The sequence below is a fragment of the Natrix helvetica genome (genome assembly GCF_964273705.1).
Source record: "Natrix helvetica genome assembly, chromosome: 2".
In the NCBI taxonomy this organism is placed as follows: Eukaryota; Metazoa; Chordata; class Lepidosauria; order Squamata; family Natricidae; genus Natrix; species Natrix helvetica.
In genome coordinates, this window is record NC_138552.1 from 236,001,987 (window position 1) to 236,014,961 (window position 12,975).

Genomic DNA, 12,975 nt, shown 5'->3' on the forward strand with positions numbered 1-12,975 from the left:
CCCCCTGCGCTCCCCCCACTTATGGAACACGAGCCAAAAAAGGTTTGCCATTGCTGTGTTAAGTCAATATTCTTGATTTAGAAGATACTAAAGTATGTGCAAGCTACCAGTTTCAAATATGCATATTTGAGAGACTGCTCTGATTTTTGTTATTTACTTACTACATAGAGGTATTTTGTATTTTAGGTGGAGAAGAAAGATATAGAAAAGGACCAGATGCAGACCAGTAATTGGAAAATTGTAATTAATTGTAAGTCACCCAGGCTTAAGAATATGAGATGGGACAAAAGAAAGGAAAAGTAATGTTGAAAAAAAAATCCCCTAGTGCATCTGTATGGAAGAAACAGCTGGAAAGCTACTCAAAATGTTGGAAACTACTACAATTTAAGCTGTTCATTTCTCTAAGAAGTGTATGCAGCCTGCCCCGTTTTTTTCATCTGCATGTTCATATAAAAATATGACCATTGCTAAAGTAAAAAAGTGCTAACCTTAGAAACTCTGCTGCCTGTTTTTCCTACCTTGTTTTACAACCATAGTGAAATAGACTGGTTCATGTATCACATGTAATTTAAAACTTGAGAGGAATGAGGTACCTCTGAATTTACTGAAATGTAAATTCAGCCAATTGTGGACAATTCAAACTTTGAACAAACCATGACTTAAAATGAGCCATGTTACTGTCTCTTATTACTAAAAACCTTTCACCAAATAAAAGTATAATAGGAAGCAAACAATGCACAAATAAGAAATGCAACCTATAAAAACATAGATTTTAAAATTTTATAGCACTTTTCTATAATCAATTCATGTCAGCATCAAGTAACCTTAGTGCTTTTAAAAAATAAGTTTCCTGTTAATGACCTACTGGTTAAAAAAATTCTAATTGTTTCACAGCAATAGGCAAAAAAAAGTATACTGGATTATTTAATTTACCAATTTCTTCAGTGAAACTGGAAATAAAAGTTAAGCTTACCTAAACACTCCAGTAATTCTTAGCATGAGTTTTCATACTAGATTCCAACTGAAAAAAAATACTGGGGTGATGAACTATATCTTTTCCTCTCATCCTAATGAGCAATATCAGCAACTTATGATATATTTATCATTTAGATGGATTGATTATATGGCATTGAATTGTCTGTCTTTCACTTTTTTTGGCATTACAGACTTCTCAAAAATTCATCTTTTAACAATGAAGATTTCCTTGTCTGTTTTCCTTTGAACAAGTACCTGATGATGCAGTGGAATAATAAAATTCTTATGCTTATTCAAGACACAACCTACCAATTATGGATTCTGACCACAGAATTTAGTCAAACCTTTAGGTCCAATACTATTGCACATCTTTGAATTTCAATGTATAATAGGCCAATAAAAAGAAATCAGCATTGCACAGATGATGAAATTTTCCTGAAATCTCAATCTTGCCATATAATACCGTGATGGTGAACCTATGGCACGCAAGCCCAAGGTGGCACGCAGAGCCTCTGCGGGGATGTGCACTGTCACCAGCTGCTGTTCCGGGTTCCGGTGCATGCACAGGCCAGAACCCAGAGGAGAGCAGCTGGCCTGTATGCATGTGTGTTGGGACCTGGAAGAGCAGCTGGCCACTCCTGGATTCTGGTGCGCTCCAGTTCCGGAACTCTTGTGCTGAAAAGGTTAGCCATCACTGATATAGTGTATTGGAAATTGCGTGCATTAAGAGGGTACACATATTTATTTGTGAAACCTAGGATAAATTCAAATCAGAATAACGCATACTATTATATACAATATGTGTTCATATTAAGTAATTTTTTTCTGCTTGCTGACAATCCAATTCAAACATCAACTTACATTTATGAACTATATCTGTTGGAAATCTGTTCATGTCTCAAGCAGCTTTCAGCTGGGTTGTGATTAGGAAAATGATCACCTTGCAACCCAGCGTGCTTTATTTGGGTCAAATGATGGCAACCAATGGATAATTTCATCAAGAGCATTGTACAGAAGTAGAAAGGGGCTGAGCTGACATGTCTATTAAGTCCCTGACTTCAGTGAACTATAGCAATATATGCAAGTAACCCTGGTTATCTTGATCCTAGCCATGCTTTTTTTTTCCAAAGAAAATATTAATTACAAATGTGCATCAAATTTAGCTAAATTCAGAATCTAAAATTCAACAGTTTTAGAACGATTCAACATGTCCACACAAAATTGGACATCAGCCCCGAGTCCCTTTTTGGGAGAGGGGGCGGTTTAGAAATATGAATATGAAGCTTTAATTTCTGAGCGCTTTAAATGGATTTACCAGAACTCATCAATCCCTATGCTCAAAGATGGTGAACCAACTTATTGCAAGGAAGTGCCAGTTTTTAATGCTGTATAATTCTGTCCTGGGGTAGAACTGATCAATGGGATCTTAGATAAGATTAACATTGGGTGTTTACTTGGAAAATGCTGGATATTCAATTTATCAGTGACAAAAAAAAATCAAGTGTTTTCGTTAATTATTATTCCTGAGTTCATGTTTTTGTCATAAAAATTGGTGAAGAATATCACACTTATATAAATTGCTAAAATATCTATGGGATGGGGAGAAAAGGGAGAAAACTTTTTTCTCCTCTTAAACATAAAGCCTTGCCTGAGTTCTTGTCTTTCCAAAAGTTACTTAAATAATCTATCTGAACTTTTGCAAAAATGACGAAAAGCTGTAGATCATTGAATGTAATCCCTACCCTTTCTTCATTTTATATTATGAAATACTATGAGTTCAGCAGCCCATGGACTCATCTGAAATTTGGCAGTTATTTCTTAAAAAGGGCAGTCATTTACAGAAATACTCTAAATTTCTCAAAGAATAACAATAAAGGACTATTATTTCCTTTAAAAAAAAAAACTACATTAACAAGTATCTGGTGGAAAGATTAAAGACTCTCAAAGGCTACAATGCTTGCAGTTTTCATTAAATTCTTTTGAGGGGGAAGCATAAACAATCAGTGGAACAGCTTGCCTCCAGAAGTTGTGAATGCCCCAACACTGGAAGTCTTTAAGAAGATGTTGGATAGCCATTTGTTTGAAATGGTATAGGGTTTCCTGCCTAGGCAGGGGGTTTGACTAGAAGGCCTCCAAGGTCCCTTCCAACTCTGCTATTGTATAAGTATAATGAAATACAGTGCAAGGAACAGGCCAAGGATAGGAGGAAAACAATATGAAAACAATACCTATTTTCTGCTAGCCTCTTTTGTTATTACTTTTGTTTTTCCAGGCAGAATCTTCTCCAAAGACTCTTTATTTCCACATTAGGTATCTACAGTATTAATACATAAACTTGGATGTTAATAATTTTTAGTAGTGTTTCCAGTGAGCTCTCTGATTTTATTTCAAGGAGTGTTGAATTATTTGTTCTTGCTGTTAAAGGCATTTTCAACAGTCTTTACCACCATTCAAAGGCACTGATTTCCCCACAGCTTTTCTGATAATTTTTTCCTATTTTCATTCAGTTTTTATAACCATACATTATATGTAGAAAATCCATGGTATTATATATCTTGCCATCTTTGGCATTGTGATTGTTTCTACATGTATATTTTTTTGCAAAGATTTGTCATTTCCCAAACATCTATAGACTATTGCATGATTACAGTAATAACATTTTAGAATAAAAGCTGGTTCCTACTTTAAATTCTATTTGCATTGGATTGGACTGGCATCGACAAAATTTGATTATTGTTTTCCTCAGGTATTCACTGGGTTCAGTTTCAGATGCTGCATTAAACCAAACCCATTGTGCTTTAATTCAATATAAAAACCTTCAGAGTAGAGCACATTTGCCAAAGTCCATAGTGCAAAAAGCAAGCCCTATATAACTATGTTTGACCTTTCTTGTTTCTCTTAAATTCACAAAAACTGCCTCCCAAATTGTTTAGAAGCTGTCCAGCAAACTTTCTGGGAATTTATTTTTAACTAAACCATAACTAAAATCCTGATAGACAATATGCAAATAAAAATAAATATTGCATTCGGTTCTTATGTAACATTAAGATACAACAATTTACATGAGCTACAATGACCAGTTTCATGCACTGCACCATATCAAATGGAAATGACCCGTTAATATTTAGAAACTTAATTTCTGTAATGTGTATAGTATTTGCAAATTGATTTTGCAAGGGAATTAACTCTTTGATTTTAGCAATGGATGTCTGCTGCCCCCTGCTGTCCAGCTAACGATGAAAGCTGAAATTTATAGAACATACTTATTTTGGAATGAAACATAAACTAGGTAGAGTATTTTAGTGACCAAAATTATATTTGGCTAAGATTATTCTTTTCCATAATTATGTAGCTTGTTCTTAATCTGATATGTATTTTTCAGGAAAAAAGGTTTCTTTATATTTTATTCCTTGCTTGAAGAAGTAGAGTTTATAAATATTTTTAATGATATACCCCATAGAACAAAATCCATCAGACAATGACAAATGTAAAAGAAAGGGAACAAAAGTAAGACCTATAACATGGATTAAGTCAAACTAATATTAAATGCATAGGTTATAAATGAGACATGTCCTCCTACTTTTGTAAACAACCAGGGGACTGAACATAATAATTAACAATTAAGGCAGTGACATACTTAGTTTATCCATCCTAATGGGGAATTAACAAATATAGCAACAATAATTGACTAGGGATGTATCCCTTCTGCCATAATAGGAACATTTCAAAACAGGTGTTATTCCACAATGCTGTAGTGATCAGCAGCCTATTACATTCCAATATACTGGCTTTAAAGATAGAGGTATGCTGAAAATAAAGAATTAAGGCAGACACTTCTAAATAAAGTTCAATTCACCAATAACATGGCTGTTGGTTTGATATGGGATGTGGAACAACATGTTGCGTGGATAGGAATTTGGCAAGGAGAGCAAAAGATGGTTGTGCCATACAATTCCTTAGGGGGAAAATTGTGTATAAATGTATACTAAAACACAAGAAGACATTATATCAAATGTCTCTGGTATTTTCACCTGACACCATAGATTCTGAAGACGTATTATTCTGGAAATTGGTAAACGCCATTTGGATGAAGATAATAATGCAGAGATTTGAGTGGCCAAAGAGGAATGTGTGATCCATATATATTAGATGGCTCCCAGTGGTGGGTTCCGGATCCTGTTCCAACTGCATGCGTCTTAGCGCCTCCATGAGCCTCCGCGACGCTCCAACGGAGCATCGCACAGGTGCTGTACGTGCCATGCGCTTGCACAGAAGCACCAAAGACTTAAAAGATTGGTAAGGAGCTCAAGTGGGCGGGTCCTCCGTAGCTCCATACCAGAACGGTATCCGGTGCTCTGGGCAGGCTCCGGTACACCCGTACCGGGGCGTACTGCCTGCAACCCACCACTGATGGCTCCACATCCTACTTAACCTAAAACTTTGTGACACTATACCCTGTATCCCTGGCTCTTTAAAAGAAATTGACTATCTGATCCTAGCATTGCCATTAGGCAAAGTCCCCAGAGAAGAATATATCTCTGGTGATTTGTTAAAAGGGTTACTGCCTCATGGGAGCTTATTTTGGCTAAACTAATTAATAGCAATAATTCTTCTGGTCTACATTCCCAGGCCTGGAATACAAGGATAGTGATCCCAATATACCAAAATGGACAAATGGTACTTTTCCTGGAGAAGTATGAACCAATTATTCTGATTGACATCATAGCTAAAACGTATGTAAAACATTTAGCTAATAAATTAAGAGGGTTGGATCTTTGATAACAAAGTGCTTGCAGAGAAACAGGCAAGATTTAGAGCAACCTATTCAACAATTAATTATTATTTTATATTGGAGTATCTGATAAATAAAAATATAAAACACACCCACAGGTTGCATGTTGCCTTTTTGATTTTTATGCAGCTTTAGATTCTATTGGTAGAATTAAACCATAGATTAAGCTAGATCAGCTGAATTTGGATAGAAAACTAACATATACAAATACTCAAATTAGATTCACCTCAGTAGGGCACCTGATAGATACCAAGCTTTTTAAAGTTGTGAAACAAGGATATGTACTTAAATCTTTACTTTTTAATCTATACTTTGCAAAAAAAAACATTGCCTTCTAATGCTTTGTTTTAAATCACAATCTGAGCATTTTATATTATATTGCTGTTGATATTATGACATCCTTATTTGATGGTTAATAGTATTAGCATACATTAGCACACTTTCACTGCCTAAGTGAAGACCTAAGACTGGGAAATATTTTCCCCCTTCTCTCACCCATCCTAGAAACAAGATGTTTTAGCTCCTTATTTAATATTCTGATTATACAATACAATACAATAGCAGAGTTGGAAGGGACCTTGAAGGTCTTCTAGTCCAACCCCCTGCCTAGGCAGAAAACCCTATACAGTTTCAGACAAATGGCTATCCAACATCTTCTTAAAGACTTCCAGTGTTGGGGCATTCACAACTTCTGGAGGCAAGCTGTTCCACTGATTAATTGTTCTAACTGTCAGGAAGTTTCTCCTCAGTTCTAAGTTGCTTCTCTCCTTGATTGGTGATTTGAACTCGTCTAGGGTAGACAGGTGTTCACTTACCATTTTCTTCCCTAATTCAACTTGTTTTCCTAATCTGATTTTTGGGGTGCTGTTTTTGATAGGTTGGACTGTTTTATCCTTTTGCGTAAAGACAGATGCAAAACATGAGTTAAATAGTTCTGCTTTCTCCCTGTTGCTTGTCACCTTCTTGCCACTTTCTCCCAGCAATGGACCAATTGTTTCCTTAACCTTTTCTTATTTTTAACATGTTGGAAGAAGCTTTTTTTGTTATTTTTTACTTTTGTGGCAAGCCTTTCTTCATTGTGAGCCTTATCTTTCCTCACTTCATCTTTACATGCTCGGGCTATTTGCTGATATTCTGCCTTAGTTATGTCCCACCCCCCCACCCCACTTTCCACTTTTTGTACTTATCTTTTTTGTCTTTCAATTTGTCAGAGAGTTCTTTATGCAGCCATGCTGGTTTCTTTTGGGAGCTGTTATTTTTCTTCTTCATTGGTGTTGTAACCTTTTGTAAGGTTTTTGTAACCTCATTTTTCATTTCCCAAGCTTCTTGAGGTGTTTTCCCCTTGAGGATTCTCATCCATGGAATTTTTCCCAAGCTCTCTCTAAGTTTATTGAAATTAGCTCTCTTAAAGTCCAAGACTCTAGTTTGGCTTTGTTCTACTCCTTATGTTTGCATAATGTTGAATTCCAATATTGCATGGTCACTTGCCCCCAGGGTTCCTGTGGCTTCAACACCTTCTATCATTTCCTCTCTGTTAGTGAGAATTAAGTCCAATATGGCTGATCCCCTTGTTTCCTTCTCTACTTTTTGGGAAACAAAGTTGTCTGCTAGGTTTGTTAGGAGCCTGTTGAATCTTCCACTTGGTGCAGAATTTGTTTCCCAGTTGATGTCAGCATAGTTAAAATCCCCCACTACTATTGTGGTGTGCTTCCTACATACCTTAGTTAGCTGACTAGCAAAAAGTTCATCTACTTCCTCTGCTTGGTTGGGTGGCCTGTAGTATAGACCTAGGGCAGCGATGGCGAACCTTTTTTGGCTCGCGTGCCACAAGTGCAGGGGGGTCATGTGCGGGTGTGCCACACCCATAATGCAACGCGCGACTCCCCAGTGCGCATGCGCGTACAACACACGACCCCCCCATTTTACATGCTTTTTTCGCCCTCCCCAGGCTCCAGAGGCTTTATAGGAGCCTGGGGAGGGTGAGAAGAGCCTCCTCCACCCCCCCCCCCCGGAGGTGTATGAAGGAAAGGAAACTGAACAGTTTTTCATTCTGAGTTATTTGTGGACAAGAGTAAAATACATGGGAAATCCCGTTTGAAACTAAAAATGAATCTAGGGTTAGGGCTAGGTTTAGGGTTAAGTCTACATGTTTTCATGGCCCAAAACTAATGCTCGGGATTGATTCTTAGTGGTTTTGGAAGGAAAAGAAAGTTGATAGATTTTTGTTCTGAGATATTTGTTGACCAAAGTAAAATATATGGGAAAATCACATTTAAATAACTAATCTGTTGTCCTTTTTTTTTTTACAAGAAACTCCTTTAAATCATAGCATGAAAAGCTTTTCTTGAATTACTTCCTTATGTCTTAATTTCTGAGGTGAAATGAAAATCGTAACTATTTAGGAATATTTTATCTAGAATCAAATTAATAACACTAGGGTGTGCTGCTTACCTTATATCCTGACAATGGAACTGCACCACTGGGTAATCGAAAGCCTACAGATTAAAAATATGATAAATATGTAAATGTTTCTTATCCAGTAAAAAGCAAATTTTTCTCCTTTTATACCGTCCCCTCTCTCTTTCGCTCTTTCTTTTCTAATTTGAGGTCTTTCATACTGCAATAAACTTTTCTGTATCTTAATTTCAGAAAAGGGAACAGGTAACTTTCCTAACATGATTTGGAACTAAAAACTGGAAATTGTATTTTATTAACTTTCTAAAAGGCAGAGGTTCGCATTTCTGTGTTAATATTAATTAAACAAAAGTTGAGAAGCAAAAAGATAGCAAAAAGGCTATCAGGGCGCTGCCCTGTCAGCTGGCTAGCGCGCATGCGCGCGCTGGCCAGCTGAGTTCACCTTTTTAAAAGCCATTTTTCGCACTCCCCAGGCTCCAGAGGCTTTATAGGAGCCTGGGGAGGGTGAGAAGAGCCTCCTCCACCCCCCCGGAGGCCCTCCGGAGGCTTCAGGGACCGTCTGGAGGCTTCCCTGAAGCCTTCGAAACACTTAAAACCACCTTCCGAGCAAACTGGAAGTGACTTCCGGTTTGCTCGGAGGGTAGTTTTAAGTGCTCCAAAGGCGTCAGGGAAGCCTCCGGACGGTCCCTGAAGCCTTCGGAACGCTTAAAACGACCCTCCGAGCAACCCGGAAGTCACTTCCGATTTGCTCGGAGGGTGGTTTTAAGCGTTCCGAAGGCTTCAGGAAGCCTCCCGACGGTCCCTGAAGCCCCTGGAGGGCCTCCGGAGGGGCGGGGGAGGCTCTTTTCACCCTCCCCGGGCTCCTATAAAGCCTCTGGAGCCTGGGGAGGGCGAAAAATGGCTTTTAAAAAGGTGAACTCAGCTGGCCAGCGCGCGCATGCGCGCTAGCCAGCTAACAGGGCAGCGCCTCATGTGCCCTGACAAATGGCTCTGTGTGCCACTTGTGGCACGCGTACCATAGTTTCGCCATCACTGACCTAGGGCAATGTCATTTCCCCCCCAACCTTTAATATTGACCCAAATGCATTCAAGATAGTTCTCATTGTTGTGCTCTATTTCTGTAGAGAGGTAATTATTTCTTACATATAGTGCAACTCCACCTCCTTTTTTATTTGGTTTATTTGATTATGTTTTGCTTTGACCCACTCTCTTAAAACTAAGCCATCCTTAGTCTGGATTGATGAATTCCTTCTGTTTCAATTTGCTGAGAATTATAATGCCTGGGTCCTGATTGGATGGAAATTTAATGGGGGATGGAAGGGTGTTAATAGCTCCTCCCCAGAAAACCTCCACACTGAAAGAAGTCAGTCTGAGGAGGAGATTTTTGATTGGCTGAAAAAAGCAGTGACCTCCTTCCCCCTCTCCTGTTTTTCCTTTCCCATGTAGGGCACTTAAGTCTGAGGTAAATGTAGCATGCAGGAAGTTTCCTGTTTTCTTAATAACTAGATGCTGCTAAATATGAATTTTTTTTAGTCTTTGGCTCAAAGACCCTCTGGAGGAAAAAATAAAATATAGCTAAAAGAACACCACAGGCATGAATTGAGCATTTCAAGCCCTTTACTGTGACAAATATCTTTATCTTTGGGGGGAAGGCTGCCATTTTAATGTGTATTTTAGAGAGGAAGGAAGGGGCCACTTCTGAATATTTCTGCCCCTTTCAATACTTTTATATTCTACAGGGTGAATACCAAGTATGAAGAGGAATATTTTCCTGTTTAAAACATTGGGGAGTGCCGGTTTTTAAAAATCCCCTTAAAATATTTGAGGTAAGGGAAATTCTAGGGTGTCATTATTTATAAATAATACTAAATACTTATGCAGAGTTAGGTCCCTTTGCGTGTATGTTAAGCCATCTTTTGAAATAATCTGTATGCTTTTAGGAATAAATGACAAGCAGCAAGCTGTATTCCCAGAGGCCCTCACAAGCTTGAAAGATACAAGTTAATACATTTTACAGTTTCATAATTTTTTTAAAAAAAAATAACTAGTTATTAGTCCCAACACTTTGAAACCCACTTGAAAAGGCAAATATGGTTTTTCAAATCAGCAGTCATAAAAATGGTACAGGGTGAGAGTCTTTTTTTATCAATCCTATGAGGATACATTACTTTGTAGTATATTTTCATGACTTATCCCATGCACTCTCCTTGCACTTGGGTTTTTTTTTCTGCTGAAGGATTTAAAAGGCAATGGAGCTAAAAAGATGATTAGAAAAATAAGTTGTCATTGAGAATATCTTATTTTATTCACATGGGATTTAGTTGGAATAGAGCAAAAGTGTTCTGTAATAAAGGCAAGGTCTTACTTTGGGGGATGCATTTCTGACTTAGTAATGCCATTTTAATAGTGCTGATAGCCTTTTTGCTATCTTTTTGCTTCTCAACTTTTGTTTAATTAATATTAACACAGAAATGCGAACCTCTGCCTTTTAGAAAGTTAATAAAATACAATTTCCAGTTTTTAGTTCTAAATCATGTTAGGAAAGTTACCTGTTCCCTTTTCTGAAATTAAGATACAGAAAAGTTTATTGCAGTATGAAAGACCTCAAATTAGAAAAGGAAGAGCGAAAGAGAGAGGGGACGGTATAAAAGGAGAAAAATTTGCTTTTCACTGGATAAGAAACATTTACATATTTATCATGTTTTTAATCTGTAGGCTTTCGATTACCCAGTGGTGCAGTTCCATTGTCAGGATATAAGGTAAGCAGCACACCCTAGTGTTATTAATTTGATTCTAGATAAAATATTCCTAAATAGTTACGATTTTCATTTCACCTCAGAAATTAAGACATAAGGAAGTAATTCAAGAAAAGCTTTTCATGCTATGATTTAAAGGAGTTTCTTGTAAAAAAAAAAAAGGACAACAGATTAGTTATTTAAATGTGATTTTCCCATATATTTTACTTTGGTCAACAAATATCTCAGAACAAAAATCTATCAACTTTCTTTTCCTTCCAAAACCACTAAGAATCTATCCCGAGCATTAGTTTTGGGCCATGAAAACATGTAGACTTAACCCTAAACCTAGCCCTAACCCTAGATTCATTTTTAGTTTCAAACGGGATTTCCCATGTATTTTACTCTGGTCCACAAATAACTCAGAATGAAAAACTGTTCAGTTTCCTTTCCTTCATACACCTCAAGGAATATATCCCGAGCATTAGTTTTTGGCCATGACACCATATAGAAGTAACTCTAAGCCTAGATTCATTTTTAGTTTCAAATGGGATTTTCCAAAGTATTTAACTCTGGTCCACAAAGAACTCCGAATGAAAAGCTGTCAACTTTCCTTTCTTCCCTTCAAAAACCTCTAAGAATCTGTCCCAAGCATTAGTTTTTGGCTGTGATTCCATGAAGACTTAACCCTAACCCTAGCACAAATCTCAAATTCATTTTTAATCAAATGGGATTTTCCCATGTATTTTGCTGTGATCCACAAACAACTCCGAATGAAAAGCTGTCAACTTTCCTTTCCTTTCAAAATCTCTAGGAATACCATATTTTTCAAAGTATAAGATGCACCTTAGTTTTTGGGGAGGAAAACAAGGGGAAAAATTCTGCCTCTGTCTACCAGCATCCATCAATATTCATCTGGCTAGCATCCTTAGCAAACAGCTTGGTCAGCTTCAGCACATTAGTCTGATTCAGCATGAGCAGCTGATTGGCGGGTGGATCGGCCTCCCAGAATACCCCCAATCAGCTGTTCCCAGAGGTGAACTTTAGCAACAGGTTCACTAGTTGTGAGTGCGCACTAATGTTATTAAGCTAATGTGGCTTTCCCATTGACTTTGCTTGTCAGAAGGTTGCAAAGGGGGAAATCACATGACCCCAGGACATAAATATCATAAATATGTCATAAATATGAACCAGTTGTCAAACATCTGAATTTTGATCATATGACCATGGGATGTTGCAATGGTCATAAGTGTGAAAAATGGTCATAAGTCACTTTTTTCAATACTAAATTTTCCTTATGGCTATATTGAAAACAGTATTTATATTTAAATTAACAATTTTTAATAATATGCTTTATAATCTATTTTTAATGTTCATTTAAAACTACTAAGATTTGTAGAAAGGATTGAGCATTCCATGTGAAGGTTCTTTCCCAGTCTGATGTCACCAAATATGTTGGAAAGGCAACTTAGATTTTGAGAAGGAATTCTGGAAACTATAGTCCTGAGCTGTCCAGGGGAATTAAATTGGAGAAAATTACTATAGACTACTAAATTACTGTCTTCAGTTGTAGCTCTTAAAGAGTATTGTGGCCAAGGAATGGGCATGTGTTAAGTTGGTATATAGGAAACTAAAACATAGGATAAAAAGAAAATTGGATAAGATAGATTGAATACTTGGCAAAACTGTGCTGCATTTCTGATTAGCTTACTAGGTAGAAGAGTTAGAATATAAACCTATCTAATACAAAAAAATAAGTTAAGAACTAGAAATCTAAGTCAAATCACAATATAGAGTAGGAACAGTTTGTGGGATATGCTTTATAATCATGTAGAATTACCGCCACCAAGAACAAGGGTAATTCTGCTTTTAATCTAAAATAGGTAATTGAATTGCAAATTAGCACATATCAAAATAGTATTGATAATTTCAGTGGTTATCCATTGTCCAAACTTATAATTATACCCATTAATTACTGTTGATATGATCAATACAATTAGTTTAAGTTACTCAATGACAATATATAATAACATTTTAAAACACCAAATACTCTGAGCA

The 12,975-nt window shown here is 37.0% G+C and overlaps 1 protein-coding gene across 1 annotated transcript in view; it reads left to right on the forward strand.

Moving 5' to 3' along the window:
* The first annotated feature begins 75 nt into the window (after nucleotides 1–75).
* The window catches only part of SPDYA (speedy/RINGO cell cycle regulator family member A), a 32,189-nt gene continuing 19,289 nt past the window's right edge, over nucleotides 76–12,975 (forward strand). Inside the window, exons 1-3 of the mRNA XM_081940664.1 lie at nucleotides 76–250; nucleotides 9,922–10,008; nucleotides 10,898–10,941. The gene's annotated coding sequence lies outside the window, so the exon portion shown is untranslated. The remainder of the gene's footprint in view (nucleotides 251–9,921; nucleotides 10,009–10,897; nucleotides 10,942–12,975) is intronic.